The sequence below is a fragment of the Camarhynchus parvulus genome, chromosome 8 (genome assembly GCF_901933205.1).
Source record: "Camarhynchus parvulus chromosome 8, STF_HiC, whole genome shotgun sequence".
NCBI lineage: Eukaryota > Metazoa > Chordata > Aves > Passeriformes > Thraupidae > Camarhynchus > Camarhynchus parvulus.
This window is the reverse complement of record NC_044578.1, coordinates 23,500,548-23,517,879: the sequence shown is the minus strand read 5'-3', so window position 1 is coordinate 23,517,879 and position 17,332 is coordinate 23,500,548. Positions and strand designations below refer to the sequence as shown.

Here is a 17,332-nt window from a genome sequence, read left to right as displayed (position 1 = left end):
TCCTACCTATATATAAATATAAAACATCTATATAAACATACATATAAATATATAAACATATAGAAATATATACATATAAACATGTACTCCTTTCACGATCCCTTCTCCTAAAGGCTCCAAAGCTCTATCATTCTGCAGTGTCCAGAGTTTTGCTGGACTGCATAAGGGACGTGCCTTCAAGGTATTGCCATTAAAAGCACCTTGGATTGCTTCATTAGAAATATCTCTGGCTTTGCCTAATGCCAAATGTCCCAGGTCTGGCTTATCAGCTCCATCTGCCTCGGTGACTCTTCTGATGAATTTCAAACAGTGGCTATTCTACAATAAAGCATCAGTGAAAATTGGTCTCTATGTATGCAACACAATAAATTGTGCGTGGTTTGTAGGCACAGGAAGTCATATTTGGGCCAATCTAATTCAAGGAATTTTGTGGTAAAATGAGCAGCCATTCTGGCTGTTTATAAAGTATTGTGTTAGCCAGCACTTCAGTTCCCTGGGCATGGAATAGATAGCCAGATGGGATAAAAAAATCCAGTCTCCAAGACTTTCATGGAAGAGTTGGCAACGAGGGTTCACTCAGCTGCTGGGAAAATAATTGGATGGATTTGAGTTCTTAGAAGCGAAGAAGCAAGTGAAAGGAGATGGATCCACATCAACCTCTAGATGAGTCAATTACATCAGCAGGATGGAACCTCTTTTCTCCTCAATGTGGGAAACAATTTAGAAGAAATCTGCCTCAGAGAGAATTTGTCACCTGCCAAACCGAGGGATTGTGCCTCTGCCAGAGACAGCTGTCATAGCTGGAAATTCTTATTGGGTGTAGATACTTAGAGGAGGCTGAAACAAATGGCTTAAATTGATTTCTGTGGGACTTACATCTGCAAAGAGCCGTTTCTTCCTCAAAGCTAAAATATTTCACCACAGAGTGGCTCATTGTCTTCTCACAGCGGGATGGAGTCTGGGCTTAAAAAACCCCACAGGACATAGTTTTGGCCACCAATGAAGAAGTCAGAATGAGTACAGATTTCTTTGTACATGGACATGAAGTCATACACATTTACAGGTGTTGGAATGACACAAATTGTCAGGTAACTCTTTACCTGAGCTCTCCAAACTTTGCCCCAGCTGTGTGTGACTGGGAGAGAGAGATGAAGCTGAGCTGACTCCTTTCTCTTCTGCATGGAAGAACAACATCTCATGTTTCAGGCTTCTGCTGCTCTCCCTCTTTTGTGCTCCACGGCAGCCAGCCAGCACAGGGATTTGTGTGAGCGAGGGAACATCACTTTGGAGAGCAAATTACTGGCTTTGGGATGCTGCTGGAGTCTTTTCATTTGCCCCCAGCAAATCGTTATGGCTCTGATGCTGCTCTCAAAATAGAGGAGTCTGGAAAGAGCTGAAGGTAGTTTAGATTTCACTGAGGACATCAAGAGCTGCACAGGGAAAAGGCACACTCAGAACTCTGGCAAAGGCAGGCAGAGAAGGGGCTTATTTCTGCTGAAACATCCTAAAATCGGGACTGTGTCTCAGCTTGAGTGTCCAGTGGATGGAAAATGCCAGCTTCCAGCCCTCCCCCTCCACATCAAGAACAGTTTGGCAGCGTTAGTCCCCACCCTCCAAACGCTCCCGGGGGCAGCGGGGGAATTCCGTGCGTGTGGATTGGGCTGGCTCCTGTGGAACTCTAATCACCTCCCACCCGCTGCAAGGCTGCTCCTTCTATTTGGATAATGAATCCAAGCATAAAAGCAACATGTGGCAAACTAACCATCACAGAAAAGCCTCATTAATGTATCATTCTAGATGGACAATTATAAAGGCATCTGAAGGGCAAACAGGAGCAACACGTTTGTGCTAATTGTTCAGGAAGATGAGTACAAACTGAGAGGGTTTCTCAAATTTTAGTGCAGATGATTCCATGAACCCTGGAGATTCTTTATTGAAGTTTCCTAGAATGATCCTTTTTGGGAAGTCATCTGCTCAGGAAACTGAGACAATATAATTTAGTGTGCGTGATAAATTAGGTTCTATAAGCAAAGAGGAGCAAACATTAACTCTCTCTCTCTATATATAATGTGTGTGTATATTTATATATATACTCCCTGGATGCAAGCAATTCACAATGAGATTATGGATAATTAAACAATTGTTTGCCTGCTAAAGGTTTCCTCCTTTTTAAGTGTTGCAAGCACACAGCCAACAGTGGCACCTGCTCAAAGTCCACCTTGGAGAAACTTCCCACAGTAAAACCCAAATATGCTGTGATGGGGCCCTTAGAGTTAATTAGAGATTTCATCTTGAAAAGAGTCTAGCATGTCCAAATCCTATTAACTTCTAAGAGAACTATGATTATTATGCCCCTTTTAAGATCATGACCCAATAATTTTAATTGCTGGAATATGCTTTATATATTTTTTATGCTAAATTGCCATCAGTCTATTCACAGGAACATTTCCATGGTAGGTAAGTCAATGAAGTACAGGAAAATCTTCCCTGTATTTCCTGTCTTCAAAGAAGAGGTGCTGAGAAAGCTGGGGTTGTTCAGCCAGGAGAGGAGAAGGCTCCAGGCAGACCTTCGAGCCCCTTCCAGTATGTGAGTGGCTTATAAAAAGAGGGGGAGTGACTTTTTAAATGGACAGATAGTGATAGCACATAAGGGGAACAGCCTTAAACTTACCAAGAGTACATTTAGATTGGATATTAGGAAGAATTTCTTCCCTGCAAAGGTGGGGAGGCCCTGGCTGCCCCATCCCTAAAGTGTCCAAGGCCAGCTTGGATGGGGCTTGGAGCAACGTGGGCAAGTGGAAGGTGTCCCTGCCATGGCAGGGGGCTGGAATGAGATCGTCCTTAGGGTCCCTTCCAACCCAAGCCTTTCTATGACTCTGTGATATTAGTCTTCAGCTGAGTATGAGCTGGAAGAGTGCATCCCTCCTGCAGCGTGGGATGGGTGTGAGGTGTGCGGCTGATTCGTACGGACATCCCGTGGATGTTTGCCAAAAACTTCCTGATATGAAAGCTCAGTTACTTCAATTCCCTACCTGTGTGGGAAGGATGAGGGCGAGATCTTCACGTAAGCATCGAACAAAGGGACATCTCAGCGTTAGCAGCAACGCTCCGAAAGCCTCTTTAAAGCCCAAAACTAGGGTGGAGAAATGCGGGCTTGGCAGCTTTTACCGGGGGTGCTGCGCTGACCGGGCTGGGCACCGGCTCTCACCTGGGGTCGCGACGGCAGCGCGGGGTCCGGGCGGTGCCGGGGGCGCGGTAAGCGGGGCCGGCAGGCGGGCGGTGGCGCCGCTCGGCTCCTCCTTCCCCTTCTCCCTCCTCCGTCCCGTGCCTGCCCCTCCTCCTCCCGCGTTCCCTGCTCCGGAGCCCGCTCTGCTCTGCCTGCCGGCGGCTCCGCGGCTGCCCCTCGCCCGCCCATCATGGCTGCGAGCGCGCCGCGCTGCTGCTGCTGCTGCTGCCGCCGCTGCTGCGCGGCTGCGGGGCCGCCCCCGAGCCGCCCGAGCCGCCCGAGCCGCCGGGGCCCGAGCAGCCCGCGCTGCCCGAGTCGCCGCTCCTGCAGCCCACCGTGCTGCTCGCCATCCTCGCCCGCAACGCCGCGCACACGCTGCCGCACGTCCTGGGCTGCATCGAGAGGCTCAGCTACCCCAAGAGCCGCATCGCGCTCTGGTAAGGGCCGGGGGCGGCGCGGGAGGGGAGAGGAGAGGCGGCTCTGCGGGATCAGCGGGACCGGGCAGCGCGGAGGGGCGGCGGCTGCGCCCAGCCCAGGAGCCGGGGCTGGCCGGGGAAAGCGGAGAGCTCGGCCCCGTTCCGCGGTCCCGCCGCGTGTCGGGAGCGCCGTGTCTCTGCCGGGAGCCGCAGGGAGATGAGTTATCCCAGCAAAGCTGGCCTGGAGCCTGGGAACATTCAGCGCCGGAGCATGTGTCCAAATCCACAGGCACGGGGAGCGTGGGGCCGGCTCCCGGCTGGTAAATCCCGGGCTTTGTGGGAGCTGCTCGGGATGTTCCAGGGCTGGGTAGGTGCTGGTGGGCATTGAAAGGAGCATTGTTGCCAGGCTGGAGGCTGGAAGATGGATTAAAAGATGTATTCAGAAATCGCAGCATGGGGGCAGCTGCGGCGGTCAAACAGGGGTCGGGATGGAGGAATTGGAGCAGTTTGGGAACTGGTCAATCTGCCTTTGCAAGGAGACAAAGGAAAAAAATAATGTTTCAACCTGACATAAGTGTTGGGAGGAACAGGATCGCTTGGAAGAACCCCAAACAGAGTTTCTTTTTGCTCTGTAGAGCCTGATCCAAAGTTCGCTGAAGTCTGTGGTGAGACTCCTGTTAACTTAAAACGTCAATAGAGTTTCGTTTTACTTTGAAGGGGCGTGGGGAGGACCTGCCCCCCAGTCACATCACTGAAGTGTCATTAAACAGATGTTTCTGTGTGTGTTTCAGTAACATGGCTGTAATTTGTCTCCAAGTACGGGGCTCTGCAATACGTCAGTGCATAGATCTTCATCTTTTCTTTCTTTTCTTTTTTTTTTTTTTTTTTTCCACTTCTTTTTGTGTTGCAGGTGTACAAAGCAAGTTGTGCTATCAGGCCAAATTGGGGGTGCCACACAAGTGTGGTGTGGAACAAGCTGGTGTGTGGCAGTGGGTAAATTCACATTCCTCTCTGTGTAGATCTGTGACTCCTCATTCATTTGTAACAGTAGGAATTTTGCCAGTTGAGATTTCCTCATAGCAGATGTGTATAAAATCAGATATTATCAGGCCCCACATGGCCTGTGATTCAGCTGAGATTGGTGTTTATAAAAACTTGTGGGAGTTGTAAGTGCAGTCCTGATCACCAAAGCAGAGCACATCTCAAAATGCCTCTTGCTGTACAAGTGCAAAGTAAGTTTTGGGGGGGTTTTAAGTCCTGCAGATAATTGGTTGACTCTACAACTTTTTCAGTATATTACTTTTATTATCCTCACTAGACTTAAAGTATCTGTAATATTGTGTGAAAGTATTGTGGGGACTTACTTTTAACCTAGCTTAAAATACGCTAAGGTTCTTATAAGAAATCACTCCCTTTTTAAGAGGATTGCACACAGATACAAGGCATGGCTAAGCTAGAAAATCTGCTGATGAAAATGTCAAGATTTATAAAATGAGAATGACTGAAATTGTCACAGCCACTGGAAGAGAAGTTCTGAGGATGCTCTGAGTTGCCACAGAGAGGGAGAGGTACCTGTGGGGTGGCAGGGGTTCCTTGGAGAGGTTTAGCTCTGCTCCTCAATAAGACTTGAGCTTTTCCAGAGCTGGAAATGTTCAGGACACAAAGTACCCACTCAGAGCAAACTCACATAGGATACCTGTAAAGTCTCTTGAGAACAAGTGAAACCATTCAGTCCATTTCTGGAAGCATCTTGTGTTTCAGACAGAGTCCTTTCAACAGATGAATGCCAAGATTTACCTGTGTTACTGGGATAGCCTGGGGAGGAGGGCAGGGGAGTGGTGTTTATCATGGACTTGCATTCTTCCATTGCCACTTATATCCTACTTCAGCATTTTCTTGAGTAAGTCAGCATTTTAAAATGCCCAACCATAGATTTTGAGAATAAAAACTAAAACCATAAATCATCTCTCAAGCTCTCTCTGCGTAGCTGGAGGGCTGAAATTGAACAGTGGATTCCTCTGACAGATTTCTAGGGGGGAAGCTTTATGAGTGACAGTAAAGATGGGTTAAGAGATAATGAGTTTGAAGCAGACACTGAATTTCCTTTGTGTAGTCTGTATGAATTAATCCCAAGCTTTGTTACCCTGATACTGGGCAAAAGTCTTACCTTTGGTCTTAATTATGACTTAATTCTGAAAGTGATTGTGAGCAGCTTCGGAAGGACTTGCCGGCTCCTAATGAGCCTTGCAGGCCGTTTGGTCTGGGGCCAGCTGGCACAGTGAGCCATGGCCGTGCAGTTAAACCCTTCCTTCCCTCCGTGGCTGTGCAGTTAAACCCTTCCTTCCCTCCGTGGCTGTGCAGTTAAACCCTTCCTTCCCTCCTCGAGATTCCCTCCTGGGAATCAGGGAATGCATCCGAGCTGCTCCCTGGCCTGTGTTAACCCCGGCTGTCCTTGCTGGGGACAGGGTCATCCCAGGATTGTGCTGTGACTTCAGCTGGGAATTTCTGTGGGACAGCTCGGGTTTCTGTGCTGGCCCTGCTGACAGGCATGGCCATCGGTGGCCTGGGAGCCTTTGGAGCTGGTCAGCCCGGTGGGAATTGCAGTCTGCTGCCTCAGGGGGAATGGCAGTCTCCTGCTTTGGCCACAGAACCTGATCTGGTCCCATGTCACCATGGAGGTGCAATGCTGAAGGGAGCAGCTGTCCTTTCTTGTGGAGGGGCAAGGGTCACAGCTGTCCCCCCCGGGGCCCCGAGGAGGCCTAAAGAGGAAACGGGCTGGGGCCCAAACCGCGGGACGAGAGCCCAAAGAAAACTGTGGGACCAAGAGACCTGGCTGTGGGACCCAAGAGCCCAAAGAGAAAACCTGGCTGTGGGACCCAAGAGCCCAAAAGAAAACCCTGGGACCGAGCAAAGAAAAACCTGGCTGTGGGACCCAAGAGCCCAAAAAGAAAACCTGGCTGTGGGACCCAAGAGCCCAAAGAAAAACCTGGCTGTGGGACCCAAGAGCCCAAAGAGAAAACCGCTGTGCCCAAGAGCCAACCTGGCTGTGGGACCCAAGAGCCCGAAAGGGACAAAAAAAAAAAAAAAAAGACCCAAGAGCCCAAGAAAACCTGGCTGTGGGACCCAAGAGCCCGAAGAGAAAAACCTGGCTGTGGGACCCAAGAGCAAAAAAACTGTGGGACCCAAGAGCCCAAAGAAAAACCTGGCTGTGGGACCCAAGAGCCCGAAGAGAGAAAAAACCTGGCTGTGGGACCCAAGAGCCCAAAGAGAAAACCTGGCTGTGGGACCCAAGAGCGCCCCAAGAAAAACCTGGCTGTGGGACCCAAGAGCCCAAAGAGAAAACCTGGCTGTGGGACCCAAGAGCCCAAAGAGAAAACCTGGCTGTGGGACCCAAGAGCCCAAAGAGAAAACCTGGCTGTGGGACCCAAGAGCCCAAAGAGAAAACCTGGCTGTGGGACCCAAGAGCCCAAAGAGAAAACCTGGCTGTGGGACCCAAGAGCCCAAAGAGAAAACCTGGCTGTGGGACCCAAGAGCCCAAAGAGAAAACCTGGCTGTGGGACCCAAGAGCCCGAAGAGAAAACCTGGCTGTGGGACCCAAGAGCCCAAAGAGAAAACCTGGCTGTGGGACCCAAGAGCCCAAAGAGAAAACCTGGCTGTGGGACCCAAGAGCCCAAAGAGAAAACCCGGCTGTGGGACCCAAGTACAGCTTTTTTAGACCTACAAAGGTTCTTCTGATGTGCTGCTCGTGTGGCTGAGCTTCTCCCAGAGCTCCCTGTGCTCCCAGCCCAGCTGGGAAATTTGCGGGGAAAGTGTTCAGCATTGTTTGTGCTGGGCTTGGAGAACTGCAAAGGGAGGGGAAAAGATCTTTATCTTGGACAAAAATGACCCAGAAGTTACACAGTCAGAGTGCCCCAACCCTCTTTTTATTTAGTGGGCGAGGTTGTGGGGTTTTGTTTTGAACTTTATCAATGCTGAGTGTTTATTTCAGATTGGTCAGTTACAGGTACGGAGTGTTTGCTTATCGGGAAGGTTTGTCTTGGCTGCAATAGACAGCCTTTTAAAAGTGTGTGTACTCAGCAGTTTATCACATTGCCTTTCACTTTCCTTAGTCTCAGATTAAGTGATGGTATAGCAAAGAAAGTTGCCTGTAATTTCATCTTCTGCTTCATCCTAGTGGGTCATCTGCTCTCTCCTCTCTTAGTAACCTGGGGATGGAATGCCTGCTTAAATGAGTTGGTGCTTGGGAGCAGTAATTAGGTCTTTTGTGCTTGGAAATCTGCTTTGGGGATCACAGTATGCTTAGATTTCAGAAATGATAATGTGAACAATAGTGAGCCAGGTGGAAAGATGGGATAAATCCCAGCTGAGAGATGAGTGGATGTACTGTAACACAGCTCCAGTGAGGAAATAGTTTCAACTTAAAAGAACTGGTTGAAGCTAAAAGTAGAAGCTGATGAGATCAGTGTAATAATTGTATTTCATAATTATGTATTATTATACTGGCGCTAGATGATGATATCTGAGCATTTTCTTATTCTTTCGTGGTTTACTTTTCAAATGTGAAAAAATTCCACACAGAGGACAAACTGCAGTGAGATGCAGGGATCATTTAAAACTTTAATGGCTGTTACTACTCTCAGGGAAGTGTTGGCTTTCAAACACCCTGTGTTTTCTGTCCTTGTCTCCATTTGAGCAACGAGGTCACTTTAATCTTCATGGTCATTATTAGTCACTTAGGAATGCTGACATTCCACTCTGCTGGCTCTGCCTCTCCTGCTTCTGTCCACTGGTGTTTTGCATCCATTTCAGGTATGCTCACCTGTGCTGTGACTTCCATCTGGCAATATTTTAGAAATTAACTGACTTTTCACTTGAAAAAGTCAATTTCACTTGTACTTGGCTCATCATTTAAATTTTAGTGGGATTTAGTTTCCTGTTTGTATTTGTAGATACCTTAAATTTATTTATTATGTAGTTTTAATAACAGTAATAGACTAAGAAGGGGCAAGAGTGAGATGGGCTGTGCACAGCTTTGGAATTGCAATTAAGTTGACATTCCTGTTGTGCAAAATGTTGCAGAGAGCCTTGCTGCCAGAGAACTTGCATTTAGATGACTGCATCAAAAGAAAGAATAGGAGTGAATACTTCCAATTTCCACCTGGGGAAATTGGTGTAGAAGGGTAAAGTAACCTACATGAGATTGTTGAATTTCTCAAGACTGGAGATAGAAGAATCAACAAATGTCAGTTATAAATGCTTCCTTGCTAAGGTCATTTTTACACCAAGGTGCAGAAAAATGACATAAAAATGGAAAATCAGGGAAGATGAAAGAACTGTTCCCATCCCAATATTCATAATCACTTTTTTTTTTTTGGTCCTTTGATTTTCTCTCCCTCGTCTCAGTCTTGGCAAACTGAAGCAAATGGCATCATGAAATTACTCAGTAGAAACATTTGAAGGGAAGTCAAAAATTGCTGCTGTGCCTTGCTGATGTCTGCATGGCAAGACACAAACCACTCTTCAGCTGAAAACTCTGCAGTTCTGCAGAGAAGCCATAAAAGAGGCGTGAGCTGTGTGATGGCAATGTGCAGGGTAGCAGGAGTTTGTTTTTCCCTGCTGTGGTCACAAATTGACAGATTCTGATGCTTTTTTGATGACATTTAAAAACCATTTTGTCCCACACTTTCTATTGGGGTCTAGTAGACAGCAGTGTGAATACTGGGATAAAAGAAAAAAGGCAAAAATAATTTGTTATCATCATAAAATGAATAAATAGCCCTCCAGAGGTACCGGGATAATACCATAAAACTGATGTCTTGAAATGAGTAGGAGTTCTCTGACACTAGTGAGCATAGTACATTGTGTGTGTTTGTTTAATCATTTTTTATACCTGAATTCTGCATGGTCTGTATCTCTGAAAATGGAACCATTTATTTTGGCTGCTGTCTTTTGGCATCCACCTTTTGAGACAGGGGTCTACCCTGTTATCTGTGTGTCTGTCCCTTGTGTCATGGGCTGCCTGGTGCCTCGTAGTGCAGGCTGTGGGTTTAGAGGCTGGAATCCAATATATAAAATAATCTGTTGCCCAAAAGAAACTGCAGGACAGAGTTCAGCAGCAGAGGCCGTTGTTTATGATAAGCCTTTGGATATTTTCAAAGGTCAGGAAGATCTAGTTTTCAAGCTTTTTTTGTCTCTTTTCATCTGTACAAAGTAGGGATGAAAAGACCTCAAGGAGTCATCTAGTTCATTCCTGCCTGGGGCAGGATCCCACTTCATACCTTCCTTGTCTTTCCAGCAGGGTTGGAATTCCTCCTCCAGTCCAGGCTGCCCAGGCTGTGCACTGACCTGTCTTTTGAACCTCCTTCAGCTGTGGGGAACGTGGGAGGCAGCTGTGGGTCCAAGGACCAGCTGCAACCGATATTGGCTGTTGAGTGCTCCTACTAATTTGCCTTTCTTCCCCCCCCCAAAAAAAGTCAATTTCACGTGTACTTGGCCCACCATCTATTTCAGCTCCTCATTTCTGGTGAATCTGGGAGTAGGGATCAGTTTAGTCTGATCCAGGGGGAACCTGCCCAATTCCTGCTGTCATCTTCATGTTACAGGGACAGAGCCCTCTCCCCTTCCCCAGTGCTTCTCCAGCTGAGCTAATGCATGGATCTCCTGGGATGGTGAGTGTTGGAATGCACCTCCAAAGTCTGGCTGCTCCCAAAGCCAGCTCTAGTGAAGGCAGAGCACTGTTTCAGTTCAGGTTTTTGATGTCTCCAGGGATGGGGACTCTGCAATCCCTGGCCAGCCTGTCACTGTCAAGGACTGTCTTGGAAAATCACGTGGGTTGAGGGTGGCAGACCTTTGGGATAAAGGCTGATGTTCCAACCACTTTTTCTCCTTTTTCTTTCGCATTTTCTGTTAAATGGAGCACATTATCTTCTCAAAAAGTTGCCTGGTCACTGCCATCAGATTGCTGAGAAGAGACCCCAGGTGTCTGAGTGCAGCTGGAGAGGGGGCACTCCCTGGGAGATTTGGCAGGGCCCTTCCTGAGGAGACCAAACCAGGGATTTGTGCTGAGCCAGGGATGGAAGGGCTTTTTTGATCTCTTACATAAATTATCACATACCTGCAATTATTTGAATCCCCTGGGACTAAAAGTCTTCCTGCACTGGGTCAGGATTCTCTAGGAACAGATCTGTGATGCACATGGTGTGCAGAGCATGGCCCAGCACTGCTGGCATCTCTCGTCCCAGGAGGCTCATCTGTGCTACAGGGTGGAGAGAGGACTGAGGGGATATGGGGTGCTGTCTGTCAGAACCTGGAATTTCCTTCCTGTGGCATGATGTCTCAGACTTGGTATTATTGCAGTCTATTTCTGTGCATCTCATTTCCTTTATTCTGGTCAAGCATTGTGCACATTGATGGTGCTTATGGCCAGGGGTGGATTACAGCTAAATGGGACCCACATGCACCAAAATTTCAGGGTAAAGAAAGATAGGAATCAAAAAAATTTTGGTGTTCTCTGATGAAGTGGATTTTTTGCCCTCTTCTGTAGAATGCCCAGCTCCTTCAAACAGGCGTGTGGCACTGCTAATAAATTCATCAATTAATAAAAGTACAATTCTTTTTTCCCTTTTTTTGTGTACAATTTGCCTCATACAGTGCCTGAAGCAGATTTTAAGCATGAAATTATTAGTTTTGTTGTATGTGCAGGCTCATGCATTTGTCTGTATATCTGTACCTGTTGTCCTTGGGCCAGAGCACTTTTGTTACTGTAAAATGATGTCAGTTTTCTTTCTGCAAAAGTTGACAGGGAGACTAATAACATGTTGGTTTTAAACTTTTTCCATGTGACTATGGATCTGGTATATACTTTCAAATGGAGTTCAGTCATTAAAGTTTTATGTGAACCACTTAGGTTGTGATAAAGTTTTGCAACAGAACACATTGTTCCTCCTCTTGACGTGATGTGGCACTGCTAAAAAACAGCTGAATTTTGTACTAGTGGCTGAATTCACTGCAGAGGACTGAAATTATGCTAATAGCCTATAAAGCAGAATTTCTTGTATTTCTTTGGGAGAAGTGGTTGCTTATTTGAGGTTGCTGTTAGACATTTTGGGAAGTGAAATCTTACTCAGAAGTGAAGGCTGCTTTCGTTATGACCAACTGTTTAAGTAGTCAGTGTTTCTTTTTCCCTTTCTAATGTGTAACTAACTGTAGAATCAGATAAAACTGAGCATGAAAGCTGATAATGTTGTTTTGGGGTGGGAATATGCCTTCACCAAAGTCTGTCCTTGCTCTTTTTCCAGGGTTCTGTTAAAACATTGATGTTGATGAGATCTTTGTATCATCCATGATGCCTGAGTGGCTGTAATGCATGGGGTAAATAGATTTTCCAGCTATTTCATTCTGTCTGGATGGACTGATAGGAATGACACACCTGTTATAAAGATAAGCAGATCTTGAACTGGAGCAGGATTTTGAGGCTGTCCCCCTGGAGCTCATGAGGATCTAAATTCATGCTGAACCAGAAGATAGTGGTATTCCATGTGGCACTACAGTTCCATGGTAGGGCTCATTTAAGCTTTTTCATATTAGTTTTGTAAGTCTTCAACTCCAAAAGGGAATTTTTTGTTGGATTTTTTTTTGTTTGTTTTGCTTTTTTAAAGATTTTTTCTTGTGAGGAAGAAAAACATTATTTATAATTAGGCTTTTTTTTGTCCTTTCCTCACACAGAGTACAGGCTTCCCTTGATTCTAAAAGGATTGCTTGCTTAGTTTTGCACTTTGATCTCTCTGCACAGGGAAGGTTATGTGTGGCTGCAGCCTGGTTTGAATTTTGCCCAGTGAGGTTGTATTACCTGTAAAGGGTTAGTTTATATCCTGAAGCTGATAGTAGGTGCTTATCTCTTCAGTTAGCAGGTCAGAACCTTCAGTTAGCAGCTCAGCATCTGCCCTTAAAATGGGTGCTGTGCTGTACCTTTGGGGCTAGAATGAGAATTTCAGGTTGTCCTTTGAGTTATTTCCTCAGTACTTTCAGTCATTTTTGTAAGGTACTTGGGAAAATTCAAGGTCAGGTTGGATGGGGCTCTGAGCAGCCTGGTCTGGTTGAAGATTCTCTCTTCATTGCAGGGAGGTTGGACTGGGTGACATATGAAGGATCCTTTTCATCCAAACCATTTCAGGATTGGAGGAAAAGGCTGTTTTCCAGCATTCCTACTTTGATTGCTTATTGTGACAAGGAAGGTAGATGTTAAAACTCTGACAAATGCAAACCCTTGGCTGGGTTTTTTTTGGTTGGTTGGTTGGTTGGTTGGTTGGTTGGTTGATTTTTTCCTCTGGTGTTTAGCTCAAACATGTAAATTATTCCCTACCAGACTTCAGCCAAGTGAGCTTAAGTCCTGTAGCTGGACTGCTGTATCATTAACTAACCAAAAGCCTGCTTCAGGCAAGTCATAAAAAGATGTCAGCTAGGACATGTGATTTTGGACAGGAGAAGCTGCCAGGATCTGTTCTGTCCCCACAGTTTGTGTCTAGGAGGCAAAGAGGAACGTGGCCAGTGAAGCTTTGCAGCAAGACTCCTCTGTCCATCAATCATCAGCACTCCCCAGTTCGTGTGAGGAAGTAGGAATGTTACATCCCCTTTGCATCAAAAAGAGAACCAGAAAAACAAAGTGTGTGAGTGAGATGGAAACGTGTTTCCAGAGCAGGTGCTGAGGTCTGTGCTTGGCTGCACTGCTCCAGGGAACTGTTTTGCCTTTTCCTTGGGGTATCCCAGAGTGTGTCCTTAATGCTGGGAGCCCCCCTTGTGGTTCATTGAGGGTGTGTTTTTACTCTTGCAAATTCCTCTTCTTAAATGAAGACAACAAATACATTCCCTTAGTCTAACCAGAACTTGTAATTAACACCATAACTCATCAAGACAATGGCAAAAATATTTACAGTTCAGTGAAAAGCACAGCAGTTCCATGCAAAAGTCACTACACTAGACTAGCAAAAAATCCTAATTTAAAAAAAGACATTAAAATATATGTTAGCATAGGAACTGCGTAATTAGGGTAAAGATTTATGTTTTCATTTTGGAAAAACAGTAAAAGGCAAGCTCTTTCTCTTTTCTGTAAACTGAAGGATTAAAAGAAGTTCTAGTGTCTTCAGGAGCTTCTGGCCTGCATTATATTTCTCCTTAATTCTTGGCTACAGCTGGCTAGAATTACCAGTGGGAGAAATAGCTGGAATAGCTTTCAGGTTTGGAAATCTAAATATTCAAGGCTCTGTTTTACTGGTGGGTTGTACAGGCTTAAAAAGTCAGGAGGAGGAGTGGTGTCAGTAGGGCGCAAGGTGGGATCATCTCCTGTGCTATGGACAGGATCCCTTGCTGCCTGAGGGATTAACGGGCAGTTAGGTCTTGGGAGTGGGGAGACTTTGAGAGCTCCAGTCACTTCTGCAGATCCTACAGATGGAGAACAGGGCTGATGATAGTGCAGTGCCTGACATGACCTTGTGATGCCCCTGGATTGAGCTGGGGCTCCTTAGAGGGTTGTGGCGAGGAGTAAGATTTGGAGATGTTAATTTTCTGGTGGATTCTGCATGCTGGCAGAGTTGGGAAGCAGACTGGTGTTGACTTGGCTGGATGGCATTTTTCTCTCTCAGTGTCTGCAGAGGGTTTCTGGAAGTCCTTTAGCTGGAGTTCTGCACTTTCAGTGCCTGGAATTCCATAGCTTCTCTAGTTTGGCTTGGCTCCAGCTCCTTCAGCACTTTCAGATGGGAGTGGGATGTTGGTAGAGATGAATCCTTTGTTCCCTTTTGCTACACAGGACAGCTTAGGTGAGGTTTGGGGCTGGGAGTTCCAAGCTGTAGACTGAGACATGAGCAGGTTATTCAGGCCCTGGAGGTTTAAAAAGGCTGGTAGGGACCAGGCCCTGCATGTGCTCTGTCCCATTTGTATCTGGTTTAGCACAACCAGTTCTAGCAATAACAGAGCAGCAGCCCAGTACTGTGCTCATTTTCCCCAGTCTGACTCCCTTAGCATGACTTGACTCACTCCCATGAATCAGGCTCTGGATGCTGCTGGTGTTTGCTCCAGATGATATGTGCTCCTTCAGTAGGAAGCTCTGGATGGAGTTTCCATTTATTTGTCTCTGAGATGGGCTCCATGGTTTTGGAGGAGCCCACTCAGACTCTTCTAAATTGGTTGGTAGAGAATAATAATTGCTTTTGGGTCTTCTGCCTCCTCAAATATTTTCTTCCTCCGGCTCTGGCTGTCAGAGACTGTGGTTGGGCTCATTTTTCAAAACACCAGTCTGAAATAAGTTCAGTGTGTGTGACTGGAATATGAAAATGTCACTGGTGCTAAATACTGTCTCTTAATTTATGATTTCTTTTAAGTTCAATTTTTTTACTTGAAGCAGGATTTAAATGGAAATTACCATATATAATTTTAAATGGAAATTAAGTTACTGAGTGTGTTTGTGGTACATGTTTTATCACTCCTAACATACACTCACTCCCTCTTCTCTCTTTATTTCTCACACAAACAAGTTATTGCTTCCACAAAAACTCTTGTCAATGAGATGTTTTTTTCAGACTAGTGAGCTCATGGCTGTCTGCTGGCAGAACTCTGCTCTGACTTAATACAAACGAAGGCTGCTGCCAGGATTTTTTGGCTAATACCTGAGCCTTGAAGGAAGCTCTGTTTCACAGAGCAAGAATTGAGCTGCTGTCAGTGGTGCTTCCAGCAGCCTTGCCTACAAACTTCCCATCTGGATTTTTGGATGAGCCAGTCTTTGTGTATGTGGTGCAGATTTAAGGGGGGAGGAATGTGTTCAGGACTAGGCTGGGCCTAAGCAGGAGTCTCTTTTCTACACTCACCAACTTATTGAGCAGTGATTCTACCTGTGGAGAGCTTCAGTCACCTCCAGGTTTGCTCTGTTGTACTTTTGCAAGGTGCAGAACTTGTTGCTCATGGAGCATGTGGCTCAGAATGACAGGTGACAGCCAGAATAAAGTCAGTGTACCACAGAGATCTGATGAGGAGAAATGTGCTTCAGGTCTTTTACCTCTCCAATAGAGTGAAATCTCCAAGGAGAAATGATGCTGTGTTACATCTCCCAGCAGGAATTGCCCACCTGGCAAAGCTGACCAGGCTCCTGTAACTCCTGCAGATGTGTGGCTTGTTGGGTACTACAAGCACATCTTTGGGATAACCCAGAGATTAAGGAAGACATCTGGTTCCAATAGTTTGGACACACAGATGGACCAAACCTCCAGCCTTTCCTCAGCTAAATGTATTTATTCCAGGTCTGCTGACCCAACAGAGGTATATTTCTTCCAGTTCTATGCTGGCATAGAAATTAAGAATATACTTGGAAGAAACCAAAATAAAGAGCCCAAAACTCTAGATTTCAGCTCATTAGGTCTCATACTGAGTTACATGATCTGAAGAGGTTAATGAAACTCTTTAAAACAAGAGTTCCACCCAACTGCAGACACTGATAAACTGGCAGAAGTTTAAGAGCAGAATGATTTCTCAAAGGAGACAGTACCAGCCTCTCAGTTTTTCCATTAACTATCTTTATTTCATGTATTTAAGAAATCCCTCTAGTGGCCTGGTATTTCTATGATATATCAGCTGTTCCCTTGCAAGCTGATGTTGCAGATGTTGCTGCTATGGTATGGATTTGAGATGGAGCTATTGAGGGATTATTTGAAAGGCTTTAGAAGAAAGATCTGAGATGGTTTCAGATGAAAAAAAAATTTTTAAAAAGGTGCTGGGGTTTTGGTTTCTTGGGATTTTTTTTTGTTTGTTTGGGTTGGGGTTTGGTGGGGTTTTTTCAGTGAGTTTTTGATTTGGGTTGTTTTTTGTGGTTTTTTTGTTTTGTTGGGGTTTTTGTTGGAGTCAAGCAGGTGATCCTAAATCTTTGAATTCCATATGGGGCCATTAGCTGATGCTTTGCCTTCACTGTGCAGTAGATCATATTAAATGATCTATTGAACATAACTCCCAAGAAACTTCATAGCTTCAATTTATCTGCTGATACATCACATCTCTCTGTAAACCCCAAAGCTTTCAAAGACAGTCATGTTATTTTGTATGTGGGTGCATATTCTGTAGTATCTAAGAAGTTGTGGCATGTTATCTGCTATTCCCTATGCAGTGCTGGGATTGGGGTTAGCATGGTGTTTACCCCTGGCAAAGGGAGAGCCTGGGACTGGATTCCTGCATGCTCAGCAGAGGGACTGTGGGTTCCTTGAAGCTGGACATTCTCTGCTCTTTCATTCCTCCCACAGCAATGCCTTGTGCTGAGGTATTCCAAAAATTCAGTTTTCCAGCCTCTGCAATTGCCTGAGAGCCCCAGGGAGCTGAGATGTCCAGGCCTGGGAATGCTGCTGGACAAGTGCTGCGATGCGTGCGAGGGCTCCTGGGCCAGAGCATGTCCCTGACATGTCCCTGTCCCCTGAGGGAACAGTCAGGTCCAACACCTGCAGGTGTGCTGGGGCTGGAATGAACTTTATCTCATGCACTTCATCCCCTGGGATGGGGATAGCTAAGATGGGAATCTTTCCCATTGGAAAACAGCATGGTTAGGAGCCATGCTCTGCAGAATAAAGGCACATGTGCATTTTTCAGGGCTTCCAGCTTCCTAGGAACTGGCTACTGAAAGACCTAAGTGCCCATTTCCTCTCTTTATTTACATCCAGTGGTG

At 45.9% G+C, this 17,332-nt stretch overlaps 1 protein-coding gene across 1 annotated transcript in view; it reads left to right on the top strand.

The window, feature by feature from the left end:
* Nucleotides 1–3,470: 3,470 nt before the first annotated feature.
* COLGALT2 (collagen beta(1-O)galactosyltransferase 2) overlaps nt 3,471–17,332 on the top strand; it is a 47,806-nt gene continuing 33,944 nt past the window's right edge. The window contains exon 1 of the mRNA XM_030953572.1: nt 3,471–3,663. The gene's annotated coding sequence lies outside the window, so the exon portion shown is untranslated. The remainder of the gene's footprint in view (nt 3,664–17,332) is intronic.